The sequence below is a fragment of the Sturnira hondurensis genome, unplaced genomic scaffold, assembly GCF_014824575.4.
Source record: "Sturnira hondurensis isolate 20B ecotype Veracruz unplaced genomic scaffold, ASM1482457v3 Scaffold0022566, whole genome shotgun sequence".
NCBI classification, from domain to species: Eukaryota; Metazoa; Chordata; class Mammalia; order Chiroptera; family Phyllostomidae; genus Sturnira; species Sturnira hondurensis.
In genome coordinates, this window is record NW_028095197.1 from 368,236 (window position 1) to 395,796 (window position 27,561).

General features: G+C 40.4%; 1 long non-coding RNA gene across 2 annotated transcripts; it reads left to right on the top strand.

Annotated features, from left to right (window-relative positions):
* Nucleotides 1-27,561, top strand: LOC118979723 (uncharacterized). Of its 2 annotated transcripts, none has more exons than XR_005064977.1 (4): nucleotides 1-229; nucleotides 21,777-21,875; nucleotides 21,977-22,135; nucleotides 27,249-27,561. It is a non-coding gene; the product is annotated as an uncharacterized LOC118979723 (long non-coding RNA). The 2 variants fall into 2 exon arrangements; XR_005064976.1 differs by lacking the exon at nucleotides 1-229 and adding an exon at nucleotides 19,314-19,520.

Genomic DNA, 27,561 nt, shown 5'->3' on the forward strand with positions numbered 1-27,561 from the left:
TCTATGGGATCTCAAGGGAAGGAAGTGAGGAGAAATGCCCATGGCAGTGGTTCTCGGTGCAATCCTGACCAGTGGCATCAGCATGATCCGGCACCTGTAAGAAATGCAGATCATCAGTCCTCACCCCAGAACCACTGAGGCGGCAGCTCTGAGCGGAGCCTGACTGTTTCCACCAGCTCTCCAGGGCAGCCTGATACTCACTTAAGTCAGAGAACCATTGCTCTGTGAGGTGAGTCTGAGTCTGGAGCAAAGGTTGCATTCCTTTGAAATGGCAAATCTAGAGGCCAGCTACATCTGTAGAAGGCATCTGAGAAGACAGGAGCAGCTGGGGAAGAGGAAGCAGTTAGTAAAGACCTCACAGCTCACTGCCAGAGGCTACATTGAGCCCTCTGAAATATTATGTCAGAGCCATGATTTGAGTTAATGTCTTTAGAGAATTCTAACTTTTATGAGCATGTTGAGTGTTGCAATTCCATGTGGCTTTTAAACGTAATTTCCTTTACTTAAGGAAAAGATGAGATGGGAAGGGAATTTATATGGGATGGGTCGTGGCTGGTGGTGAGATGGTAAAAATAGAGAAACCATTTGCAAAAGGAATAAAGCATCAGCAAAGTTGTTCTTGAAAGACATTGCTGCAAAACCTGTATACATGTACTGAAACACAGCAGAATAAAGTAATAATAAGAAAAGCTAATATTTTTAGAGCTCTCATGATGTGCCAGCTATTTCTAATGTATTTACATAAATCAATCCATTAATCTTCATGTCAACTTCTTTGGTATGGCCTATTGTTTTCCCCAGGAGATAAATAAGGCAACCATTATAGCACAGAGAGGTTAAGAAACTTTCTCAGGGTCACACAGCCAGAGCTGGGACTAGAATTTAGGCTTTCAGGCTGTGTTTTTGACTGTTAAACTATGTTATGCTGCAAGAATTTAAACACTTGTTGACAACTATTTCTATTTTGAAAGAGTGACTCTTTGTTCTAAATTGTTTGGCATTTGAGAATTAAGCTTCAGGGCCTGACGACATTCTTATTTAATTTTCTGGTTGGCCAGCGGAGTATTTCCTGAGTCTACCCAGTTCTCAGAGAAGGTAGCCGAAGCTGACTGCTGGGGAGAGTAAATCAGTTACAAAATGAAGGTTAGAGTCACTGCCCAGAACAGAACTTGAAAAGACTCTGGATTGATCTCCCTTCGACTCAGAATAGTTTCCCCGAGCCTCAGCAATCCCAGCAGGGTGTAGGAGCTCCTAAAAGACCTGGGCTCCCCTCCGAGTGCAGGGAACTGCACTCCATCGGGTGGAAGGAGTTAGAGGAAGAAGAAAGGAAGGACTCAGTGGGTTCATTGGTGTCGTCTTGTTTTCTGTGGGTCATTCTCGGGACAGTCATCACCATTTATTGGTGATGGGCTTTGGGGTCAGTTCACAGCCTGGGTTAGAGGCCCAGCCCCTTCCCTTGCAAAATGTGGGAACTTATTGCTATGCCTCAGTTTCCTCACTTATACAATGCAGATAATGTTAGTGCTTGCTTTTGTATTGTGGAGAGGGTTAAATAAATGATCCGCTTAAAGTTCTCAAGTCAGTGCCTGGCACAGCATAAGCCCCAAATAAGTACTAATCCTTCTTGTTTACTGATCTCCGGCTACCTGCCTGGCACTCTGCTCTCGAAGTTATCAACACCACCAGTGACCAGGGGCCACCGTGTCTCACAACACCATGACTTAGGTATCTCCCACGCTGCGAGTGAGGAAACTGAGTCTCAGTGGGGTCATTTGGCTGAGGTGACACTGGTGAGGCTTTATTCAAGGTGAGCCTGAGCCCATGGTTCAGTGGCACTGCTGTGCCCTTTCTCATAGGCAGACGTTGCTCCTACATGTACCCGCACTGGACTGAAGTAACTGGCTCTGGGGTCCTGGGGAAACTGTTACTAAGTTACTGCTTTGTTCACATTTTAAAAAGCTTGGCTTGAAGCAGCTTTTAATCTCTTCACTCATTAACTTTTAGCACTCTGTGGGAATACAAGCACCCCTCTCCCCCGCAGGCTGTCTCATAGATGCACCAGTATAAGAAATGTTTGGTGGGGCCTGCAGTTTGCCTGTGGTTATCTGCCCATTTGAGTGATTTAGAAGTGGTATGAGTCACCTATGAGAATTTCTCTGAGGAAACGACTGTGGACTCAGCAGTCACATGCCCTGACACTTCTCACAGGCTGCCCTTGCACTGACGCTGACACACTGGTACCATCCACTTGGAGCTGACTGTTTATTGTTTACATAGGAAGGACCAGCTGGTCCTGATCAGGAGAAGGAACTGAGTCAGGGTCCACTATGACCTCTGACCTCTACGCAAGCCTGGGCTGCTGTGTCACTGCCAGGCACACCACTCAACTGTGTGTTGTTGCAAGTTTAATTTGCTCTTCTCTGCTTAGTCACACAACAGATTTAGACTTCTTTGGTAGATTGACTTCTCCCCCTGGTGCCTTACTGTGTCCATGGCAGGCAAGAATGGGCAATATTGGGGACCCCAAATAGGTGGCCTAGGTGTGTTGGGAGAGACCAAAATTCAAGGGGTATATTAAATGGGCCATTAGCTCATATCTGTGCATGTTTTTACAGTTATTTACATGGTAAATCTCTTGGCTTTCTAATATTTGCTTTAAAGTATACTATATATTTAAAAACCAAAGAAGGAAGAAATGAAGTTCATAATATCAATGTCTATATAAAACTAAAAATAGAGACTATATTTGGCTTTTAGGTATCAGGTTGGAATGTACAGAATTTCCAATATTTAATATTTTTGACCTATAAAACCAGAATAGCCCTTGGGAAACAATGGAGTTAAAATTAAGTGAAAAAAGAAAAGATTAAGAAATATCAAAATGGAAGTCCCCTCTCAACCTCCACAAGTTATTAGCTCAAATGATAAACTATTTAAGGAAATTTAGCTAGAAAATTTAGCAATATCTTTTTTTAAAGATTTTATTTATTTATTTATCTTTAGAGGGGAAGGGAAGGAGAGAGGGAGAGAAATATTAGTGTATTGTTGCCTCTCGTGCATCCCCTGCTGGGAACTGGCCTGCAACCCAGGCTTATGCCCTAACTGGGAATCGAACTGCGATTGTCTGGTTCGCAGCCCTGTGTTCAATCCACTGAGCTACACCAGCCAGGGCCAAATTTAGCAATATCTTTACTAAAGAGGGGTGGGAAAAATGTACAATTTAGGAAAGATAAATTCGATAAGACAAAATATCAGAGAAAAAATATTATCATGGGCACTGACAACTTTCTGAGTCTCAGTTTCCTCATCTGTAGAATGGGAGCATTATACTGGATGATTAAATGTGTAGAGTCTGAGACTTCATGGATACTTGAAATAGTCTTGGGATTTGGAAACCAACTCTCCATGAGTCAGGATGCTCCCCAGTAGATAGAAAAGCCTTTTTGAAGATGTGTGAAAAAAACAACAACAGATCAACTCACTTTGACTACCAATTCTTGTTACCAACATCCTTGAAAACATCTTCTCCCATTTCAGCGTAGCAAAGGGTGTACAACACAGACCCTCACCCTCCTCACAGGATGCCAAGGAGCCACAAGGAGCTGTAGACAAAGGAGGAGCCTTTTCTGGGCAGTTAATAAGCCAATCAGGTAAGAACACTTTGCAGATGTAGTAGAGAGAAGCAAAGTCTCCTTGACGATATCATGATAATGTCTATTTTCAAGCAAGTCCATCAACAAGGATTAAAGTCAGTGCTTCAAATGGGAGTGATCTCCATTCAAGGAAACAGCATGTTGCTAACAGGGAACATTTTTCATTTATCGGTAATATGACAGGCACTCTTCCAAGTGTTTTAAATGCATGGCTTCTCTTGATCCTGATAACTCTCTGGGTTCAGGGCTGCTTCTTCAGATGATAAAACTGAGGCACAGCTGCGATGTAAAGGTTGGCAGTCCACACTGAAATGGATTACCCAGAAAAGGCTGGATAACCCCGAGAGAAGAGAAACTTTAACTGGAAAGGAAACATTCTTTTAGCTTGGAATAGTGGGAGGAACTGAGGTTTCTATCCTAGTCCTACAATGATTCATTTACTAGAACATGATATTTTATGTCATTTAATTGTATTATACACACATATGCACGTAGTTCTCATTGTCAGCTACTCTGTTGTCTTCATAAATCCTAAGATCATGAGTCTTTCCCGGAACCTTTACAGTAGATAACGAACAGGTGGGGCCACACCTGACACTGCAGTGTAAGTGCAGGGTTTGGTGTCTTACTGACTTGGGTAAAAGTCCCAGCTCTACTTGTCAGCTGTGTGACCCACGTGAATTGCCTGATGTCCTCTATCACTGTAAAACCGGTTTAACAATACCTACCTCACAGAGCTGCTGGGAGGTTTAAATGAGATCACACGTATATAGTAGTTAGTACAGTACCTAGCACATAGTAAATGCGGAGGAAACAGTGACAAAAGTAGCTCTTTCTAGAGTCACCTGACAAGGTAAGCCACCTCCTTTCATAATGCTCACTTTTCCAGGTTTAACTGGAATGTGGCAGGTAATAATCTTGTTCCTCAAGGTACTGTAGTGACCCCAACAGATAGAAATACATTTAAAATAATAAACTTGTTCATGATCTCACCAATTTTGTGGGCCACACAGGATCTACACTACCCATCTGAATGAAGTGATAAAGGTGGTGCTATGAAGCTCAGAGTTTTGTGGGGCAAGTCTTCCTACGGATGCCCACGCTAGACCTCCCTTTGCCCAATCTGCTTTTTCCATTTCTGTGCACAAAGCCAGAGCTATGTGTATTTTTGTGCCTAGTGTTCTCATATGTTGATTTTTTTCACCTACTAAAATGTAGTGAGCTTAAGAAAAGTTCAATTAAAATGGAACACAAATATTTTCTTTCTTACTGTGTCATTAAAAACTCTCACCCCCGACTCCCTGAAGTTACTTGGCACCTACCCAAAGGAAACATTTTCCCCTCTTGGCCTGTGATGTTTAAACACAGAGGAAACAGATCTGCTTAGTTTGTCTCGACAGGATCCTTACATGTGGAGAGGAGCAGAGGTTTCAAAGAACTGGAAAACAGAGAACAAAGTAGAAAAGTAAACAAAAAAGAAAAGGATGGAGAACAAAGGCTGAAAGAGGGAGACAAGAAAATGGTTTTATAGAACAAGCCGAGAGTGGATGATTTCTGGCAGGTGGAGTCTTAACGTTGGCTTTCTCCCTCGAAGGCATGGAGCGCCTTGTCAGGTGATGACCTCCTCCAGAGGAGAGTCTAATGCAGTGTTGTTATTGGTCTGGTTATTCCTGGTGGATCCAACATTATTCAACACAGCCGGTACTTCAGGCTCACGCAGTCTCATCATAGATCATCGTTCCTGGCAGCAGTAGCACTACTATTTATTAAATGTTTGCTATGACGTTAACAAGGATTGGATTCTTTAATCCTTAAAACGATTAGTGAGCTACATACGATTAGAACCCCACGTTTAAAAACAGGAAGTCTAAGGTTTCGGGGGCAGTTATAACTGGTAGACGATGGAACCTGGGTTCCAATCCCAGCACTTGGACTCTGGAGCGTGTGCCCGTACCCCATTCTGCAGCACACTCCATGGTTTTGGACGACTTTTCAAAGCTCTTCCACCTACGACTTTTCTCCCTCCCCCTGCTCTTCCTCTTAGTCTTCTTGCCTTCCCCTCTTTACAGGAATCCCACCGACAGATCTATTTTGTAAGTGGTTGGTCATTCCATTCTATTTCCAATCACAGAGCTAAGGGACTCCTACTAGTCATCTCTCTGATCGTCATTAATCCAGTGAAATCAGCATCAGACTCCACAGACAATTCAAATAAAGGGAACTGCTCCATCTAGAGTTCCATTTTGCACACAAATTATTTTCCATTTCCATGTGAAGCCCTTCCTCCTTTCCTCCCCTCCACAGGAGGCTTTGTCTTGTCCGAGCATTAGCTTTCTATTCCGGGTAAGACCCCAAATAAACTGATCCGTGGTTGTATACACAGAAAGTGGCTTCCTGTAAGTATTTGGAAGGCAGCACATTCCTTTTTATCTTCTCTTTTCTAAACAAATATTACTCTATTTTAGGCTTTCTTCCTAGGGAACTGCCCTTTTTCTTCTCAGATTCTGAACTCTCTCTTTGTCTCTCTTTCTTTCATCTCATCATTTAGGATCTTCAGTTGCTGTTCTGCTCACTTTAAAACCATATAGTCAAAACTGAAGTGAGGTTGGTCTATTGCTCTACATTGTACTCATTGTAATCGGCTCATCCTTACGTTTGTGTAGAAAAATTTCATCCTGAAACTCGAGACACAGAGGCAGTTGAAATCCAGATTAGGGTATCTCTGATCTTCATCTATTAAGGAGGTTAACACATCTGTAAAGAGGACATAGAGTTTTTTTTACTTACAAAGTTCAATTTCATATAAGAAAAATCCCTGACTTCTAAAAATAATGGTTCCAGAAACCCTTAAAAATGGTTGATTGAAAAGATTCCTAGAGCGGATTGGCTTCTTATGGTTATATATGATCATATGTGAAATATATTACTCGCCATGTGAGCTTGAATACTTAATCTCTACACAGCTCAGTTTCCTCCTCTATGAAATGAAGATAGTAAAAATAACTACATCATAGGGTTGGCATGGAGAGTAAATTAAAAATATATCTTAAAACTTTACCTAACATTGGAAGTTTAATATGTTAACTACTATTATCATTTATATGAAATGCTAATCTCCTTTTTGTTATTTTAGTAGTATCAATTTGCCACTCATACATTCTTCCTTCCTTCCTTTCTTCCATTGAAAAGAATGTGTTTATTTAGTACCTAACACATGCCAGATGCTATTCGAGGCTCTGGAGCACAATGGTAAGCAAAAAGAGATAGAGTCCCTGCCTTCATGCTTTTTACAGTCTAGTGGGCAGACCAGACAGAAATTCAACAACCATACAGGATTGTGTAAATATCCTATGATATATGTTACAAAGGATTTATGAGCTGGTTGATGGTGCCAAGTGAGTTTAGAACAAGGGAATTTGGCCTAAACCAAGCAGGGGAGCATCTTCCTCAAGCATCCCTCAGGAGCTGATATGGTTAAGAGCCAAAGGTGAGAAGAAGACAACTTGGCAAAGCAGGGAGTGAAGAGTTCCGGGCAGGGCAGTGAGAGTGGAGAGGGTGAGGAGGGGAGGGGCATGATGCAACAAAAAGAGGAAAAATGGCAAGAGACAGAATTCTCTAGGCCAAATGAACTTGATAAGTTTTTGGAGCACTGGGGAGCCAGAGGAAAAAAAATATTTAAGTTTTATGTGTATGTGTGGGGTATTCAGATTTTCGTAGCATTATTTGAATTTTCAAAGGATCACTGTGAATGGATTACTATGAATTAATGTGAAGAGTAGTTTGCAGGGGCTAAACAAGATGCAAGAGACAGGTTACAAGATGTGGTCATCTCTGAGAGATGACATCCATGGACTACACTGGGGTGGCTAAGGTGGAATGATGTGGATGGATGTGAGCAGCATTTAACGAACAAAATACATGATATTTAGAGGTGGATAAGGTTGGGGATGGGGCAGGGAAAGCTGAGTCCCCTAGTGAGTCCATTAATTCTAATGAGACTGAACATTTTTCCATTTGTTTCTCTCTAGTGACCAAAAGGTAGAGTAGGTACGATACCTGGGGCTTTACAGAGTTGAAGTAATCAGTAGACCTGAAACATTTGAGAAAGGCTGCTTAGAAGTGCTTGATTGGCCAAAATAAAAGAGAAAGTTGACCTTCAGCCCTTGTTTTAATTTTGTTCCAGTTGCAGAAATCATTTTTGGTTGCTCCCTGACTCAAGTAAACAGCATTCCCTATCCCCTTATCCCCCTGCTGGTCAGTTCCACTTCTATATTTGCACGGGGACACGATTCTCACTGACCTGAAGTTCAGCACCCAGACCTGCAGCTGTGAAAATACTTGCTCCTCTCCAGAACTATTAGTACTTCTGGGAAACACATCACAGTGCCAACCACTCAATGGTCCTGAAGTGACCTTGTTATTTTGGGAGGTAGTAAAGGAAATGATATAAAAACCCCCAAGTGGCACTCACTTTGGGCATTGAAAGGTGTAAGTGATAAAACGCTCACTATACTTAAAGACCAGGGGAGTAAATGTGTGCTGGATGTTCCCCAGACTCTCTCTGTGTCAGCAAAGTACATCTGAGCTTGGTGAAAGAACTCAGAAGCAAAGTGTTCTCTTTAGTTGAATAATTAGACAACAGAGGTGGTCAATTTAGAAATGCCATCTTCTTTTTCTGTCCTTGTTTTAGAGTTTTTATTAGAAGAAAAAAATGCAATCTTTAGGCAGACTTAAGAGTATTAGAAAAAGACGGTCGATTTTGAAATGTTGTGAGAGGTGCCCACGTATTATTCATTTTTGTATACCAGCACATCCATGGTGCCTATTACTTAGTACAATAAATACTCAATGAATGTTGGTTGGATAAAGGTTCATCTATGCTTTCATGGGGTATTTATATGGTATGGTGACTTAACAATTTTTTTATTTTTTGCCCCACTTGGTAGAGATGGATGCTTCTTATGCTCTATATTTATTTTGAACACGATTTAGCTACAAGAATGTACCGAAATGAAGTAATAAAGAAAATCAGGGTTTCTATGATTTTACATACACAGACAGATGCGCTTGGTAACAAGATGCAGCTATGGATGCCTTTCCCTGGAATATGCTTTTGCAAACTAAATTGCACTAGAATGAGGTATTGATGGGAGAGGAAGAGAAGGTGAGATAAAACTTGCAGCTTAATTTCTACACGAGATTGCCATTTTAAAAATTATTTTCAAATGCTTTTTGTGTACCTGGCACAGGCACTAGAGATGGTTTACTGATGATTTGTGATTTGAATGACCCAGAATGTGGTCCAATGGTCCCCTGTCCTTTGAAGCAGTTTGCTCTCTTGATTGCTGCTCTGTAATTTTCCACCATCAGTGTCCTACCCAGGGCCCCAATTCTCTTGTCTGCCCTCTTAAAAGAGTCCCTTTACCTCATTCTCACACTACTTTAGTCTTGACTTTGTTGCTAGATTTGTCTTTTACTGATTCTCAAATTGTGGCTTTCATACCAACGTCATTAGCATTACCTGGTAACTTACTAGAAATGCAAATTTGGGGGCCCCACCCTAGACCAACTCAAAAAAGAAATTTGGCCTTGGGGGCCTAGCAATTTTATTTTAACAAGCAGGGAATTTCAAATGTAAGAATCATTGCTATATGTAAAGGTCAATTCTGAGCATACTGCCTTAGTTTAATGCCCTTGTATGTCCTTCTTGCCAACAAATATGTAAGCGTATATTTGTATGTCCTAGTATTCAAGGCCTTCTAAAATAGAACACCAGTTTATGACTCCCTCTCCATGTGGGCATAATCCACACCTCAGTCCAGATGGATTACTTGCTATTTCCCCTGCTTTCCTGCTTTCTCTCTGTTCGTTTTGGTTCCTCTGTTAGAAATGCCCCAGCTTCTCTCTCTTTTGAGGAAACCTTACTTATTCTTGACAGCCCATTTAAAAATTAATATTTCTTTAAGTAATCCATAGCTGAGACTTAAAAATCAAATAATACTGAAGAGTTTATAAAGAAACACAATGAATAGAATTAACATCATTAAAGTGTCCGTAATACCTAAAACAATTCTATAGGTTCAATGCAGTTCCTATCAAAATACCAATAGTGGTTTTCACAGAACTAGAACAAATAATCCAAAGAGTTGTATACAAACACAAAAGACCCTGAATAGTGATAGCAATCTTGAAAAAGAACAACAGTGTGGGCTGTGTCATACTGCCTGATATCGAATTATACTATAAGGCTATAGCAGTCAACACAGCAAGGTATGGGCATAAAAACAGACACAGATTAATGGAACCAAATTGAGAGCCCAGAATTAAATCCATGTCGCTATGATAAATTATGCTATGACAAAGGAGGCAAGAACACATAATGAGGTAAAGACAGACTATTCAATAAATGGTTTTGGGAAAATCGGATAGATACACGCAAAGAAACAAAACTAGACCGCCTTCTTACACCATATACAAGAATAAACTTGAAATAGATAGACTTGAAAACAAAAAACTCCTAGAAGAAAACGTAGGCAGTAAAATCTCTGACATTTCTCAGCAATATCTTTTTGAAAAAAATAGAAACAGTCTCATAGATGCAGAAAGCAGACTGAAGGATGCCAGAGGGGAAGGGGATTGGTGACAAGGTGAAAAAGGTGAAGGAATTAAGAAATACAAACTGGTAGTTACAGAATAGTCATGGGGATGTACAGTACAGCATGGGGAATGCCATCAATGATATGATAATAACTATCTGTGGTGCCAGGTGGTTACTCAAAATATGGGGGAGAACACTTGGTAAACTATACAATTGTCCAACTGCTATGAAGTACACCTGAAACTAATAGAAAGTAACACAGAATGCTAACCTTAGCTGAAAAAATGAGTAAAAGACAAAAAGAAATAAAAAAGGAGCCTCCCACTTCACGATCCTAATCCTTCCTATCGCCCCGGTTCCATATCCCAGGGAAAACCACGTTAGCCATTTCTATTTTAGTTCTTCCTGTGTTTACCTCTATTTATATAACTAACACAAATACTTTTATTTAAAGGTAATTTTAAAATATTACCTACTAATTTCTTGACATGGTAGATAAAATTTAAGCAGATAAAATTTGGTAGCCACCCCATCCCACTCTTCACACTTCCCAATATATCCTCTATTAAATCTTGATTTTATGCCAAGTTCATTCTGGCATGAAAGGTGATCTCGTTCATGGAGTGTTTTCAGATACTGCTCTTACCCTGCTCCATGGAACTTTGCATCTCTGTTAGAGCCTTGCCCCGCCCCTCCTACCCTGCCTCCTTGTATGACAGCAATGTTTGTATGTGAGTAAGGGCCATAGAAACCAAACCTCTTTTTTTGCTTTCTTTGCATCTTCCTAGGATAAAACACAGGGCCTGGGGCAAGGTACAGACTGAGTAGATGTGGCCAGTTTAACCATAAAGTAAAATATATGTCTGATTTTCGACACTTGGTGGTAGGACAGAAGTATTAGAAATGAGTCTTCCCTTTCCAGTGTGGTTTTCTAACCTTATTGTGGAGAATATTAAACTGGAGTCAGGAGATGTGAGCCAGATCAGTCTTCTTGGTGACTTCCTCTAAAATCTTTGGTAAAGACCTCAATAGCTTTGTTTCCTTTTTCTTCACCTATAGAGTGGTGACAATAATATCTATGGATGTAATTATAGTGAGTACCAAATATAGCAGCACATGTTAGTAAATATAAGGTACTGTGTTGATTTGTTATATTTAGAACAAAAAGGCAACCCAATTTATGGTTGCATATGGGGCTATAAAGAACATTAGAAACAACCTTAAATAGGAAACTTAATTTTGAGATTATCCAGGGGCTTCTTCCAAGATCAGCCTAAGATTTCTTTTTCAGGGGAAATTGTACTCTCGTCTGAAATTCGATGCAAGAAAATTCAAATGTTTAGTACCATTTGTCTATTCTTACTTGTTGATGAGAAATCAGCATTACTGGCAACCTCTCCTGCTTTTAAGGGATTTCAAGCTTTATCTTGTCTTGGTGGTTGAAAAAAAAATCAACCAAAGATACGTTTTCAAAGTCCTTGGCCAGCCCTACTCGTTAGAAAAGTGTGAGCTACCGTTCTATGAAAACTAATTAAATCTTAACTGTATAAGCAACTCTCGATTATCAAGGTTAATGGGACTACATACATACATAATTATATCTTACATTTAATACAGCGCTTTTAACTTCTTCAAAGTACCTTTCACTGTATTGCATATATAAAACAGATGGATTTTTTAAAATATGCAAATAAAGTGAAAAAGGAATCTTGGAATCAATAATGTCAACTTTGTACCTTTTCCAAAGCTATTAGAACTAATAAAATTGGTAGGATTTTCATCACCCAACTCTCTTCTAGACCCCTCTCAACTGAAGTTGAGAAATGACTGAAAGATCTGGAGGAATATCTAGAGGAAAGGAAGCCAAGGACCTGGGCCATCCACGAACCTGATCACTAGCTCCAAGATAATTAAGAATTATTGACTATACCTGTGACTATAGCCAGGAAATCCGGAAAGAGATCGAAAGGCATAGGAAATGATGCATAAGTAGGCGTATTTGCCCGGAGCTTGTCCTTGCCATTCACTCAACAAGCATTACCGAGCACTTACTGTATGCCAGGTGCTTTTCAAAAAGGGGATGGATACAGCAATGAACAACCCAGGCAAGACTGATGCTGTTACGGGGAGGACCTCTTGAATGGCAAAGACAAACGAGAAACAAGAACACAAACACACAAAGAAGATAACTTCGGTAGCACTCAGCACTGTGAAGCCCATAAACCCAGGGATGCGACTGGGGAGGGGGTGCTGTTTTTGAGAGGGCAGCCAGGGAAAGCCTCTCACTGTATCTGAGCTGTAACCCGCAAGAGGCGAGTGCTCTGTGTAAGTCTGCTAACCAGAACTCACCAAGAATGTCAAAGGGGATGAGGTCCAGGCCTGACGCAGTTCTGTGGTTATTCACTCTGCGTCCTTTTGTGGATATTTCTAAAACCTCTCCCTGATTTATTGTCTCTATAATGGGGTTGCTGATACTGACCACCTTGACAGTGGTTCTCTGAGGAATAGTGGGTAAACAATTGTGAGGAGCTATATAAATGCTAAATAATGATCACAGTAATAACCTTTTATTAAAGTCAGTATCGTGATAGGCAGCTCACACTCGGATGCCTTGGCAAATGTGGAAATCGATATAGCTGCTCCCTGAGCACCCCAGCACCATCCTTTAAAACAGAAAAAAATAAATGAGCCGATGATCATGATATTCAAAGTGGTTAGTGATCAAATAACTGTCTTGAGAGAAAGCTGATGTGTGAAGTGTAAAATGGGCATCTTGAAACAATGGCACTTTACGGCCCTGAGCAGGTAGAGAGCTGGTGAATGCAACCGGATGCTTACTGGGACTCACGCCGCTGGCCGCAGGGTGGTAATTCAAACCTGATCAGGACCGCCGCTGCCACCGCCAAAAGCACTGGCAGACGGAAAGTGGGATACGAAAGAGCCAGATCAGCAGCATCTCTGCCAGCAGCCCCATCTGGCCCTCTTGGCCTTGGTGCACTTCCCCTGGGAGGACTGAGAAGCCAGCACCAAGGGGCCTTACCTTGGAAGGGCACCAAAGAAGTGAGAAAAAGGGGGAGGAGATGACTGAGCATTGCACTTTTTCTTTTCTAGAATGAAATATTTGAATGCTGGCAAAGTCTTTGATTGTCTTCATACAGGGGCCTCCGTACACAATTGGATAGGAATCCATCCCCTTAGCTGCTCCCCGAACCTCTCTCCAATAGGTAACATTAATGCCACAGAAGTGAATTCTTCTCTGTGGGTCTTACCATCTCTTTCTCTCTTTAAGATAAATACACATGTGCCTGTCTCCCACCTCGCATCAGCAGTCACATCGAGTGACATGAACTCACACCTGTACACGCAACCCCCCCTCCCCCATATCCTTTGTTAAGCCCTGGCTCAGGCCACATAGCAGAGAAGTTTAAACTATTGTTACTTCACTGGAAATCAGACAGAAATATAAGACAAGGGAAACGAACACATTTTTAGGCTGATGGTACACCCTTTGCAGGATAGTGATGGGGCAAGTCACTTTTCTGCTGTGACACAGGTGGAATCGAGGTGATCTGGGAGGTGCGCAGAGCTCCCAGGGCAGGCTGCACTTTTCGAGGGGTGACCGGAGATTAGGGAGGTTAAAACGAAGATGGCAAGATAGTCCTGGTCTTTACGGTTTACAGCTGGGGTGGGAGAGGGTCAAGATCCCCCCCCAAAATCTAACTGATTTGAATCCAGTGGGAAAGTTTTTAAATGTCAGACACACTGGGACATCATATTTCAACTACTTTGAGTAAACTTCCTGCAGGGGACATGGTACGAGTTCACTAAATTTTCTGCTGGTAGGTAAGGTATTTCTGTCTATCAGTGTCTCAGGCTGCTCAAGCCTGAACTAATTTATTTAAATATATCATTTTTAAGTGCTTTGTTTCCCAAAATAGTCAGTGGAGGAATCTGGGAAGAACTGTCCTCAAGAGATGTGGTCATCTTCAAGGCCAAATCTGTCTGGACTAAGGTTGTTCATTAGCAAGACTGCCTGAAAGGCTTCCAGAGGTTGTTTGCTGTTTTTAATGCCTTATCAATAATAGACTGTCAGTAAGGTGGGGGATAAAAGTCCTAAGGAAAGAGAGTGTCTGCTCAGATTCTATGCTTTTAGATTAAGCTAACCCACACTCAACCAAATCCAGTATCAAACCCTAGGAAGTGGGTCCGACTAGTGCCTTGGACCCTGTGTTTCACTCTCCTCTGTTTTTGGACCCTTTATTTCAATTCCCCCACCAAGTCTCAATTTCTGTTTTTACCTACCACTTGACTTTCTTAATTCCCCTTCTCCTCCCAGCTTCTGGCTCTGTCCTCATGCCTTGGGATTTGATTACTAATTCTGGCTTTTCTCCTTTTCACCTTTGGCACTCCTCTGAAAGTGGGTGGTGTTTCTCTTCTGGCTTTTTCTATTTGTGGCTGCTCAGAAGTTTTGACCCAACTCAGCCAAGATTTGATCCCAGGGCCTTTCCTTAGCTTTGACCTGTTTCAGTGGCATCTGTGCGGGGCCTGGCTCCTCCAGATGAGGGCATGACAAAGAGGGAAGATCAAGCAAGGGGACAGGAAGAGCACCTGGCTCAGCTGAACACACAGGGCACTGAAGCCCCGCTGGTTGTGCAGTCTCTGTCTCCTCACTCCTCTGCTTCTTAAAATTCCCTCCTGTCTCCACTCTTTCTATTTCAATTTTTATTAAGTCTCTACCTTCTAAGTGGTCAACCCTTTCCAGTATCCCTCTGTAAGACTTCAATGAAAGTGAGAGTGAGTGGTAACCATTAGCCAAACTAAATTTGATAGCCAGGAGAAATTGCTGGGTCTCCAGGATCTTTACAGCACCTGTCACGTGCCTTTTCACCGTAGCAGGTGGCAAAATGCTGTGGCTCTCCAGATAGTCAGCCGGTAGGTAAGTCAATGAATATCTGTTGAACGAATGAATGCGTATTAGTTGTGTGGCATTGTGTCATGTTCTTTAAATAATCCAAAGTATAACACTTCATCCTTGTCTTAAAAAGGACACCTTCTTAAGGCCCATTCATAAAGAGACTGAAATGTCACTGGGGGTCAGAGCAGCTTCAGTACTTCTAGAGAACGAGCCATTACTAAGCGTGCAACCAGCTTCATTTGGACAAAAGGGAATGTGAACAAAGCACTAATTATGGCAGGAACAGATACCTATAAGCTAATGAATTATAGAAGCTGAAGATTTTATTACTATCCGTGAATTTTGGGTATAACATTTTCATAAGTAGCAAACTGCCTAAAACATAGGTGAGTAAAATGAGTTGAGCATCCATAGAACCACTCATGCCAAGTAATGCAACTTGGCCCCAGAAACCTTTACTCTCCTGTTTGATATAATAATCTTTTACTTACTTTTCTTTACAATTTTATCACCCTTATAAACTCCCCTAAAAAGTTTAGTTTTAGCCAGTTTTGAATTCAAAATTGATTAGAAAACAACAATAATTGCATGCGATATTGGACGTAAAAAAGAAAACTTGTTTTTCTTTAATAAGGTATTTTTAAGTGTACAATTTCTGTTGGTGATCAAGACATTTATGCCATATTCCACTTATGTCTTCTGGCTTCCAGTCACTCTATTTCTTAGTACTTCAAATATACGCTTCCCAAAGCTTCCTTTTGCTGTTATACTAATGCTTTCCTGGACTCAAGGGAACTTTGAAGGATACTGAGCCCATCATAATGAAAACGGATGTTGACATTCCATGATTATCACTGTAATTATTCCTAATTTGTACTTTGCTTCAAAAAGTCTCTTTCTTTGCCCTATAAAGTCTGTACTTTCAAAGTGGTTGCTATAGCTTTAATTATACCTGACAATAAACTTTTCTCACCACAAAATTTGTTTGATCATGGACTACACCCATCATTATCTTCAAATATCCTATTTTTTTTCAAAAAGTCCCATTTATATCAGACTCCCAGAGAGTTATAATATTTGCAATGGTGTTTTCTTAACTGCTTCTGTAATCACTGTTTGTAATTACTGTGAATCCAAGTTGTATGAATAAATGGATACTGGTTGAATTATCTACTAAACTGGAGTGAAATGGTCCCTTAAACTACTGTGCACTGAACAAATCTACAGAGTAAAAACTGAATGGAACTTGGGCAGCTTGGTCTCTGTAGAGTCAAATCAGATGCCTGTAGTTAAACAAGATACTTCAGGTCCAGAATAATCCTGCTAATCACACTTCTTCCAAATTAATTAGCTAACATAAGTTTCCATAAAGAAGAGGTCTTCTTTGGGTTCTGGTGAGATAGGATTTGGAAAGGCAGAGAGCAGCAGAAAAGCTCCTGGTGATAAGATCAATTAAAGCAAAGGACAGAAGACAAAATGAGAAGGTTATATTTGTGACAAGTGGTCAGCACCCTGAGTGCTGTACTTAACAAGCTTGAAATGTTGCCACGCTGCTTTGTGAAAAACAATCTTTTTTTTGTTGGTTATTATTTTTTTTGATTTAGACTTCACATTTTTCATGATGTAATAATGAGATATAGTGTTATTTCTCTATGTATTTGGATACAGTGAGTAGAGTGCTCTAGTTGAACTGATAGCTTTATGTAAAGGAAACAAGATTGGCAAGGAAAGTTAGGTCAGATTATGAAAATCCTTAAAATGCTTGTATTGGACTTTATCCTTCAGATGTCATTTAGTGTTGTCACTATTGTTTTTTGTTTGTTTGTTTTTAAAGTGGGAACACTGTGAGGAAAGTAGTGTTTTGGGTGGTTTCTATGGAGGATACAGACTACCTAATCTTCCATTAGGTAGGTTGGTCCAGCAGTAATTCAGGGAGTAAGAGATAAAGCTGGACTGGGCTGGATTTGATGGCAATGGCTGGAAAGTAAGGGATGGATGCAGTATCATATGGGGAGAATTTGGCTTGTTTCTCTTGGTCTTTTTAGCCACCTGGGCTTAATACTGTTCAGTCCTCCTGATTTATTTCCCTTCCATTTATATTTTCCTTCTCTCTTAATTATCTAATTTTTCTTTCCCACTTTCCCCCTACTTTTTGCTTGCATTGAAATTATTACCTTATTATGTAAGATGATGACTGAATCAGTCAGGTAGATGTCAAATGGGAGATATGGATAGAAACTAACCATAAGATTTACTAGCTAATTAAATATGTTGCTGCTTAATTAATTTATTTCCACCTTTTTTTCTTCCACTAGAAAGAAGGAAAGACAAGAAATGAAGGGAAAAAAGAGAGTAGAGTGGAAAAGGAAGAGACTTTTATTTTTCCACTTATTTAAGAAATGCCATCTTTCCAGAAAAAGAGACAGAGCCAAAGAATAGAACAAATACAACAAAATACTTTATCTCATAACTTTTATCATGTATTTTTCCTGTACTCAGTTGTGTAAAGTAGAGATGCCAGGGTGAGAGGCAAAAGACTAAGGTGTGATGGATAATGTCCTTCCCTCCCTTTATGTCATATTGTTTTTCACTATGAAAAGGTGGGGTTGAACTCCTTACCTCTACACCTTACTGACTGGCTCATTGACTAGGATGCTGTGCAAGCGAATTTCAGGGACTTCTGAGGCTAGGGTGTAAGAATTCCGGGTCCTTTAGAACATTTACTCTTGGGATGCTCTCTTTTGGAGCCCAGCTGCCACTCTGAAAGAAGCCCAAGTCACATGGAAAGGCCGTTTATAGATCCTTTATTTGGCATCCCCAAATAACAACCAGCATCCTCTGCCAGTGATGTGAATGAACCAACTTGATGTTTAGTCCACCTGAGCCCACAGGTGATTGCAGCCCCAGCTTACAGCCTCCTGCACTTTCTAGAAGACCCTAAGCAATCCCAGTCAGTCCACAGACCAAAAAAACACAAGGATACATTACTATGTTGTTTTAAGCTACTACAGTTTGGTGTGGTTTGTTACATGGTATTAGATAACTTCTTTCATCATGGCGTGAAACACAAATAATCCTTTATCAGATGTTTGAAAAATTCATAATGCCACTCAGAATGCACATTTTTCCTTTTTATGTGTTTTTTTCTTTAAAGATCACTTTATTGCTCATGAACCTTGAAATTGGAGTCTAAATTGAACTTGGTCATAAATTTGAGGAAATATTGGTATTTAAGCAACTAGTATAACACTAATATATTTTTAGTACTGGCTCAGGATAAAGTGATATCAGTGTGACAAGAATAATTTATTATAATCAGATGATGGAGTTTAAATCTTAGTTCTATCCTTTATCACTTTATGACCTAAGGCAAGTTATTTAATGTTTTTGATTCCTAGTTTCCAATGCTCTAGTGTAATTGAAATTCCTTAGTAATGTGTGGCAAAACACAGATGTTAAATACATTTCCATTTCTTTTCTACCTACGAAAGTCTGTGCTCATAAGCACAACCATTTGAAGTTTTAACATATTATCATACCACTTCCTAAAATGGAATATTTTATAATTTACCAAATATTTATCTTTATAAATACTTCATAAGTTTCCATAGTGTTGCCTTTGCTAGTGTGAGCTACCTTACCTTTCCTGAGGGGCTGGCCTGTTTAACACATTTTGGGCATTCGCTGTGTTGCTAGGCTCTCACAAAGGGACTTTTGGTGTCAACTTTCTTTGGTTTCAAGGATGGGACCCTGTTTCACATCTTGAATGTGGTTCCCTACCCTAGTGCAGATGGTAATAAGTTAAGTGCATATCAAATAAGAATTTTAATCTTGTTCATCATATGTTTATGTATTTAAATTTAAGAGTCAAATTGATATAATTGGTAACATTACCCGTTTGCTTTGATTTGAGATGCCAAGTGATTGAAAAAAATTTTAATTTAGAAGCAAATTACCTTGCTTATTTGAATTTATCATTTTTGCATAACTAAGATGAACTAATTTAATTTGCAGTTATCCTTTTAAATGACTTAAATGATGTCTGCTGAGAGACTCAGGGCCCATGATTACTGAAGTCATCCTCAATATCACTCTGTCTTACAGCGTTGGAAAACAGAAGTGCAAGTTGTGAAGCCTGGTGGCAGAAGTCGCAAGCTTTGTCTTTTCTCCATTAATACCTTTTTGCTGCTTTGTTCCATTCACCTCACTCTAAGCTGTTTTAGGTTTTCCAGAGGGACCACACATTGTGTTCGGTGATGGTCCCCCTTTTCCAACTGTTCTTATTTTATACCATTTTCACTTGATGTTCCGTTCACATCTCAGTTCTGCAAAGGGAAGGCTGGCTATTCATTTGGTGAGTTATGATAGGAATCTCCAATATGATGCCCTTTGGGAGGACTGAGATTTCTTTAGCGAATATTGCTTTTTGGTAATGCATTTAAGCGAGTCATTTTAAAAATTTGGACACCAGACTACTGGCTGGGGTGTCTGGAACCTATAATTTTAAAATAATGTTTCTCAAACTGCAGGTCCTAACAAGTAGTGGATTATAAAATAACTATTATAAAATAGTGGGGGTTTCGACAAGCACTTAAAAGCAATGAAATAAAATGTAATAGATAATATCAGAGTGCATTATAGGTAACGTGGTAAATACAATTTCATAAAACATTTTTATTAGTTTTGTGCATGTGTGTGTATACTGGTCTGTGATAAAAATTATTCTGTATATTTTTTGTGAGTTGCTGTCAAAAGAGTTTGAAATTCACTGCCTTGAATTTAAGCTATCTGTGGCAGTTTACTATATAGAGGTTTGAAATAAAGTATTTTAAAGTACAAAATACATATTTAAAATACATATTAAAATCCAACATATTTCAAATACGAAAGTGAAGATAACTATTAGGTGCTCACTTTAAAGAGATTGGTGGGTTACTGTTGCCTGCAGAGCCTAGTCCTGAAATGCCTGAGGACTTTCCAAAGGCCCGAACCCAGTTACCCTAGTGAATGGTAGCAGCCCAAATGCTATCTGCCTGAGAAGGTCTGAGGTGAGAGGTTATTCATCTATCTGTGATATCACTGTTGCCTGCTGTGGCTGTGCTAGGGGAGAATACGAAGCACAATCTTGGTCACACTAGTATTTAATTTGTAAATGGGGAAAGAGAGATGGTCTCCCAAAGGAATTGATGTTGCCCTGATGCCCTCTATGGTTTTCAATTCTTACATTCACAGCCTATAGAGAAAGAAGAAACTTGGTGTTCATTCTAACTGTCTCATGTTACAAAGCAGCAAATGGAGGCTCGGAGGCATGAGGTCATTAAGACCACCCCCCCCCCCCCCCCCNTTTTTAACACCCCCCCCCCCCCCCCCCCCCGGCCCATTATTTACTTGGCTGTTTGAACTGGGCAGTTTCAGGAAGGGTGCAGAAAAGTAGAAGTATTTGAGTGCTACTTAGGGATGGTAATAATCAGCATTGATTGACTGGTTGGTGGTGGGCCGACAGATTGGGCACTGGGGGGAGAGGGAAGATTCAAAAACAGTGTTTGAGTCTTTAGTTTTAGGACCCATACGTATGGGAGGCATTCATTTTCGAGGAGGACATAGGAGGAAAAGTATACGTGCGGAGAAAGATTACCAATTCAGCCTGGGAATGTTGCATTCGGGTGCCTTTGTAAAGTCTCCAAAAGAATGTATTATAATTAAAATATACACAGGAGGAAAAGCACATGGCTATCGAGCTATGGAAGTTTAGTCGAGTCATTATTTCCAAGAAAAAGTTATCATTCAGAGCCATAGTAAGGCCAAGTAAGACAAAGACGAAAAGATGTCTGTTCGGTTTAGCTCTAAGAAAGTTGGTGACTTTCCACTCTGATGTGTTGCTTCAGAAATCAGGGAAGGTCCATCCTCACTGGCAGGTAGTTGCAATATGTGTGCTATTAATTGCAGACGGAGGAGGAGCGTCCCCACCTCAGGCAGGAAAACAAGTGAGTTTCAAGGCCTTTATAGTTTACCAAGCATTTTTAGAGAACAGTCGGTTTTGAGTAATGAGGACTTGCTGTACACGAGGGAACCGTCTATTATACATAGTAAACAGGGCTCAGGGGAGGAGTGGGCTTGAAGGGCGCTGTGGAAAGTTCACAGTCAGAAGTTTGGGAGTCTGTCTTTACTGACTACAAAGGAAACTCAAAAACCCTGTCTGCTTCAAGTAAAATGCCATCATTTTCCTCCCCGCAAACCTAGTCTGCTAAGAGCTCCCCTGAGCTTGTGTTGGCATTAATGGGGTTAACGACGACCGCTTAGTCTAGGCTAAACAGACCTTAGGGTAAAGTTATGACTTTGCCATAAACATGAGGTGACTGGGAGAGTCCTCATAAAAACAAATAAAATCTCAGATCTTCCACCGTTAATCTCTCTGCAGTTTGCTTTATTCATAACTGTGTCCATATGTTGTAGCTACAACCCATTTCATAAACACAGCCACCTTATTACTTACTAATAAACAGACAACTTCTGATTTTAAAGCAACTTAGCATATCGAACTTGACTAAGAATTAAATGGCAAAAAGAGGTTTTATTTTATTACATGTTGTTCTTATGTTTGTCTTAAAAGAATTTTTGAGATGGCCTTGACCTGATTTCTGGGTCAAGTGGAAAACCAGCATCCAAGAGGGAAGTCCAGATGTCTGCCATCTATCTCCTCGACCCTCAGGTACCAGTGGAGCAGAGGGGAGGGCATCAGAGTTACTTCTATTACTCAGAAACTTTAAAGGTAACTTGGAAATCTTTTCAGAGTTTCTTTCTTTCTTTCAGCATAAATTCCAAATCTTCTCCCTCTTCTACTTTGGACACAGAGATAAACTGCATGATTTCTGCCTCCAACAACTAACAATCTAATGGGAAAATAGTCACCAAAATAACTAAGTGCAACACAGGTGATAAGGACCACTCAGTTTGGGGACTAAGTGCCAGGTGAGCAGAAGAGGGGGGTGTTTAATTATGTTGCTCAGGTGGAGGGTGGGAGGTGGTCCTGAACGTCACAGTATGGGGTGAGATTACTAAGGAATTAAGACCAGATAAGACTGAACCTTGAAGGATTTCATCGGACAGTGAAGCGAGTGGAGGGGTGTGTATGTGTGTGTGTGTGCACGCGTGCTGGGGACAGGGAAGAAAGTTTCCCAGAGCAATGAAAGAACACAGAAGTCTGTGCTTAGTTGGCTTTAGAGAGAGACTTGCATTGTTGGAATGTGGGAGCCAACTGGAGTAGGAAGTTGGGGAAAAGAATTAGTTGAACAAATCTTGCTTCCCTAGTTCATTAGTGATGGAGAACAAAGATGTGGAAAGTTTAGGTGGCCCACTTAAAGTTCACAAGGATAAGAATGCAGAGAGTAATGGAAAATGATGCAAAGGGAAAAAACCAGTCCTCTGAGATGCTAAGAAGGAAAAGCTTTCTGTTTTCCTAAGAATACAGATGGTTTGTTTTATCAGGATTTTAGACTGCAGATGTCAGAGAAGGTACCACTGGGACCTGTCAGCAAAAGGTGGTAAAGACGTGTCACTTGAATGCTCTAGGCAGACAGGTCAGTGTGGGCGAAGGGGGCCTGAGGCTCATGTCTCCGTTCCTGGTCTGACATGGGGTCACTGCCTTTTCAGCTATTTCCACATTTGTTTTGGTGATCAACTTTTATCCTGTGCTTATCTATATTCTATATGGTTAAGGCTACTTCCATTGACCTGAGGTTAATTTTTTTCTTCTGCAAAGATGCAATTCCATTTTTTGCCAATAGACTCAATGGGAAAATTCTACTTTATGACCAGTTTGAAGTAATTTCCTTATTCTCTATATTAATTCCAATTATATTTGTCAGAATTTTGAACTGAATCTCTATACTAAATATTGATCATCTGCCAGTCCCAGTGAGCTTTCCACCTGCCTCCATCCTGCTTTGTGCCCAGAGACTGGCTTCCTGGCCTGTCAATGTCCAAGGCACCAGAAGGTCATAGAGAAGCTCAGCTCCATCCCTGTCTTGGGCAATCGCTCCTCCCTTACCCCATTCCAGCCTAGAGGTCTGTTGGGTAACCCCGTAGTCCTGCCCACATCTTCATAAACTCCTCACTTGCTCTCTGACCATTGAGATTTTCCTGCAAGCACCAACTCATGCTTATTTAGATATGTTCACCTGAAGGATATTGAAGATACATATATGATGCTTCGCATTCATATACTAAGTTTATAAAATAAACTGAATTCAGTGGGTACAGTTGGAAACAGCTTTTTTTCTTTATATTAACATGTAATATAAAACTAAAAAATGATCTCACAATCAACAATATTCTTTAGGACATTTTCTTCCTTATCGTCGCTAAGGAGGGATGAACCTTATCTTCAGATCCAGACAATGGTCCTGCTTGGTGTAAACCACCGAGGCGAATCCCATGTCCTTGTCATAGAGATTGATATAGATTTAAGCCAATCAGAGCATGGCATTCCTCTAGCTGCAGAGATTTTATCATGGTAGTTCAGTTAGAGTGACGTTTGAAACTTTTGTATCATAGTTCTCAAAACCGGCCTTGGACCACTGGCCAGTTAGCTCAGCTGATTAGCACATGGTGCTCAAAACTGGCCTTGGCCTTTGCTCTACTCTTACATGTGAATAGAGAACCACCATGAATGCTGCTGGGAGTCCTTTTAGGAGGCAAGCCCAAGAACGAAACTAATATTTGAAGGCAGGTAGAACTGAGACAATAGAAGAAAACTGTAGCCAGAGCCTGGACCAAACCATGCCTGAAACAGCCATGAAAATCTTATGTTCTTTTCAGTTACAGAAGCCAGTAAATTCCCTTCATTGTTTAAGCCAGTTGAATAGATTTTCTGATATTTGCCACAGATTTTATCTCTACTAATAATATCTGTCATATTTAAGAAGTTTAAACTGAACTAAACAATTCTCATTTGAAAGACAATACTTTTATAGCTTCTGAATAACAAATACATTTACAGTTTCTGTTACATACACATTGTAAAGGATCAAAAGTAAAATACCCAAAGCCAACTGTGACTGCTTTATTCACACAAAGGGAACTGGAATTTGAAGGGAAACAAATTTTAATATTATAGTTGACTGAAGATAAAAGGGAAATTATAGATGAGCCAGGGCTGAAATAGTTTGAGAAAATTGACAGTTATTTTGACATAAACTTTTGCCAAGATAGGCAGAAGAGAAATGAAGAAAAACTGGTGGTAATTCCTAGTTGACCATTTCCCAGTTACTTCCATAGACGTTATCACACTGAGTTCTACAACAGCCCTCTGAGATTGCTCTTGTCCCCTCCATCCCCCACCTCCACCCCCATACTGCATTCGTGGAGACAGACTCAGAAAGACACATGATTTGTTCAAGATCATGCCATTATTTAGTATCAGAGGCAGGATTTGAGTCCATATTCTGCTCTTTCTGCAGGGGTCCATAATGCTAACCAGGGTTGGGGCAACTTAGCTGAAACTATCATACAGTGGTTTCAGAATGCATTTAGCAGTTGCTTCGTGTGCTGGAGGTTTGTTATATTGCAGATCCTAAGCTTTAGCTTTTTTGGTGTTATTTAATTTTCAAACAAGTCTGGCTCTTTGCCCTGGAAATAGCAAACACAAGGAAAGAATTGGCTTCAGTAGTGTTTGCTTCCACATAACCTAAGCAAACAAAAATGCCTTATTCTGATGCACTGCTTCCTTCTTGTTTTCCTAAAAAGATTCATAAGCCCTCTGCCAACATGAGTGTTGGGGGAAATGAGTTTCTGAATTGTTGTTCTAGGAATTGCCTTTTGCAGCTGAAACTTTACCACTTAGTAAAACCCTCCCCTGCCATCTGCTTGGCTCCAAAACTGCTGCAAAGGTTGAGAGGAGCTGCTGAAATTATGAAGAACAAAATATCTGTGATAGATACTCCATCCCATGGAAATCTCTCTCTCTTTTTTGAGCTTGTTGAACACTGGCTCCAGAGGACCGCATTTCTACAATTGCCAGGGTATTATCAGAAGATATCAGGTCTTTGAAGACAGTTCTTTCATCAACAGATGGTTGTTCGTAAAAGTTCATCTCATAATCTATGGTTGCAAATTCATCTCATTCCAGGATGAGAAAACAGAGATTTGAGGGAAGGACTAATGCAACGTTGTACCCCACGAGAATTTTTATACCTTATGATTTCCAAAAAGAATTTTTAAGGATGTCCCAGTGTCAGGTGCTAAGCAGCTTTGCCAAGGAGTAGCTAAGTGGGAATGCTGGGGATATTTGTATTTCCCACTCACTCATCCCAGCAGGCAAGTTCTGCCTTGACATTTGGTAAAACAGGAGAAAGGAGGCTTTGGGAAAGCAACTGTAGCCTGTTCTCTGTATGCTTTTTACCTTCTTTGAACACTCTTGTTTGATTTCCCTACATATGTAAATCTGGGAAATGACGGGAATATAAATTAGTATTTCAAAATGTTCACAGACCCAGTACCTTGTTTGAGGAGGCATTGGAAAGGGCTCAGGAAATTATTCTGGGTAGTTTCCTGAATAACCAGTTCAGAGGTAGCCAATGCATAGGTTTTTTTCCACTCTGACCCCTTCTTACTCTTCTACTGTCAGACATCACTAATAGATCACTGCATTCCCTGAGACAAAACCTCAGAATCTTGCCTAAAATACTTCAAGTAGCCATGATCAATTAGTCAGGTTTGGCACATGAGAAAAAAACCTTACTTTTCAAAGCTGGTTTTATATATCTCTAAATATGAGACTCTCATTCTACCTTTTATTTCTTCCTTACCTCTTCATGAAGTAATAAATCCAGGCCTTCAAGACAGGGACTGGGAAAGCCTCACACCAAGGCATTCTCAGCAGAGTACAGAACACAAAGGTGTGAGGTGACCAGATGGAGTAAAGCAGAGTGTGCATTGGAAAGTCACATGAAATGAGCTTGAAATAGGAGGTAGGAGTCAGATTAGGGTGGATATTGCATCCAAGCCTGAATATTTGAATGTGCTTTCAAAAGTCAGTGTTTCCAAAGGCTGGTAAAGGTATTAGGGTTCTTTAAAGAAACAGAACCAATAGGATAAGATAGGTATACAAACACACACACACACAGAGACAGAGAGAGCCAGACACACATACACAGAGGAGTTGGGAGTAGGGATTTATTCATAGGACTCTGGCATTTCTGTACCTCAGTGTTACAAGCATGGGAAAGGAATTCAAATCAGTGTAGTAAGTACCTTATGTTAGCCCAGCTCAAAGTTTCTTTGTTTTAATGGTTTCTTCAAAGCCATTTGAACCCTGTGATTCTATTAATAAAAGTTTCAATGGGGAGGGTAGACAAATGCCCATGCAATGTTTAGCCTATTAAAATGGCCATTTGCAAAACTTAAGCAGAGTATATTCTTACCAAGAACTTTGAATAAGGGCAGGTCGACATGGAAGAGAGCATAAGAAAACAGGAGAGCTGGAGTGAGACTGGGAATGTCCTCTCTCCCTCCAAGTTAAGTCTGACTATTATAGTAGACATTTGTTAAAGCCCTCTCTAATGTGGACAGGGAGAGATCTCCCCAAGGTGTGTGTGTGCTTCCAGCATGCTAACTCACCCCAGACTTCACAGTGGGGCATGTACATTAGATCACAGTTTCTCAAACCCTCTGTGGTGACGAATCACTTTGCTTCCTTTGCACATCTCCATCCACTGTGGACTGATAGTGTATTCTTTACAATCAAAATAAATCACTGAAAAATGACACACGAAACAAAAACACAAAAAATACATGTCTCAATTTTCTATTATTAGATTTAATCACTCTGTCAGATGGCAATTAATGTTTCTTTCTAATGATCCTTGATTTCTATACTTAAACTCTTGCAGATGGTAAGAAAAGTATGAAAACAGACTTTGGTCCACAAACCACACTTTGAGTAGCACTGATACAGACTTTGCTAAGAGTGTTCTCTGGTTCCCATGAATTGCATCAGGAGTGTTCTCATGACTGAGCTGGTCCCATTCAGTGGAATACTGGGACTCTAAGAACACTAGAACAACAGTTCTGTTTTTCCTGCCAGAATGCCATCTTGGGACCACAAGACAAGTGGATTGGGAATGTGTCAACACTCGGAAAGCAGAACCAAGGGTTGGCAAGCCAAAAGCTCAATCTACTCTTGTACTGTAAAGGAATGAAAGCCAAAAAATTAAAATTTTTGCTAAAGCCAGAATTCATCTGGTTTTCTATCATCTGCAAGAGAAAGTGTCCCATGTGACACAGTGATTAATTTGCACATCTCTCCAGGATATCTTCTCTTTTGCCCCTCACCTTACAAACCAGAAATCTGGGTATGCCTTTCTTCTGTTTATGAAAACCTTAGCTTCTCACTGCCC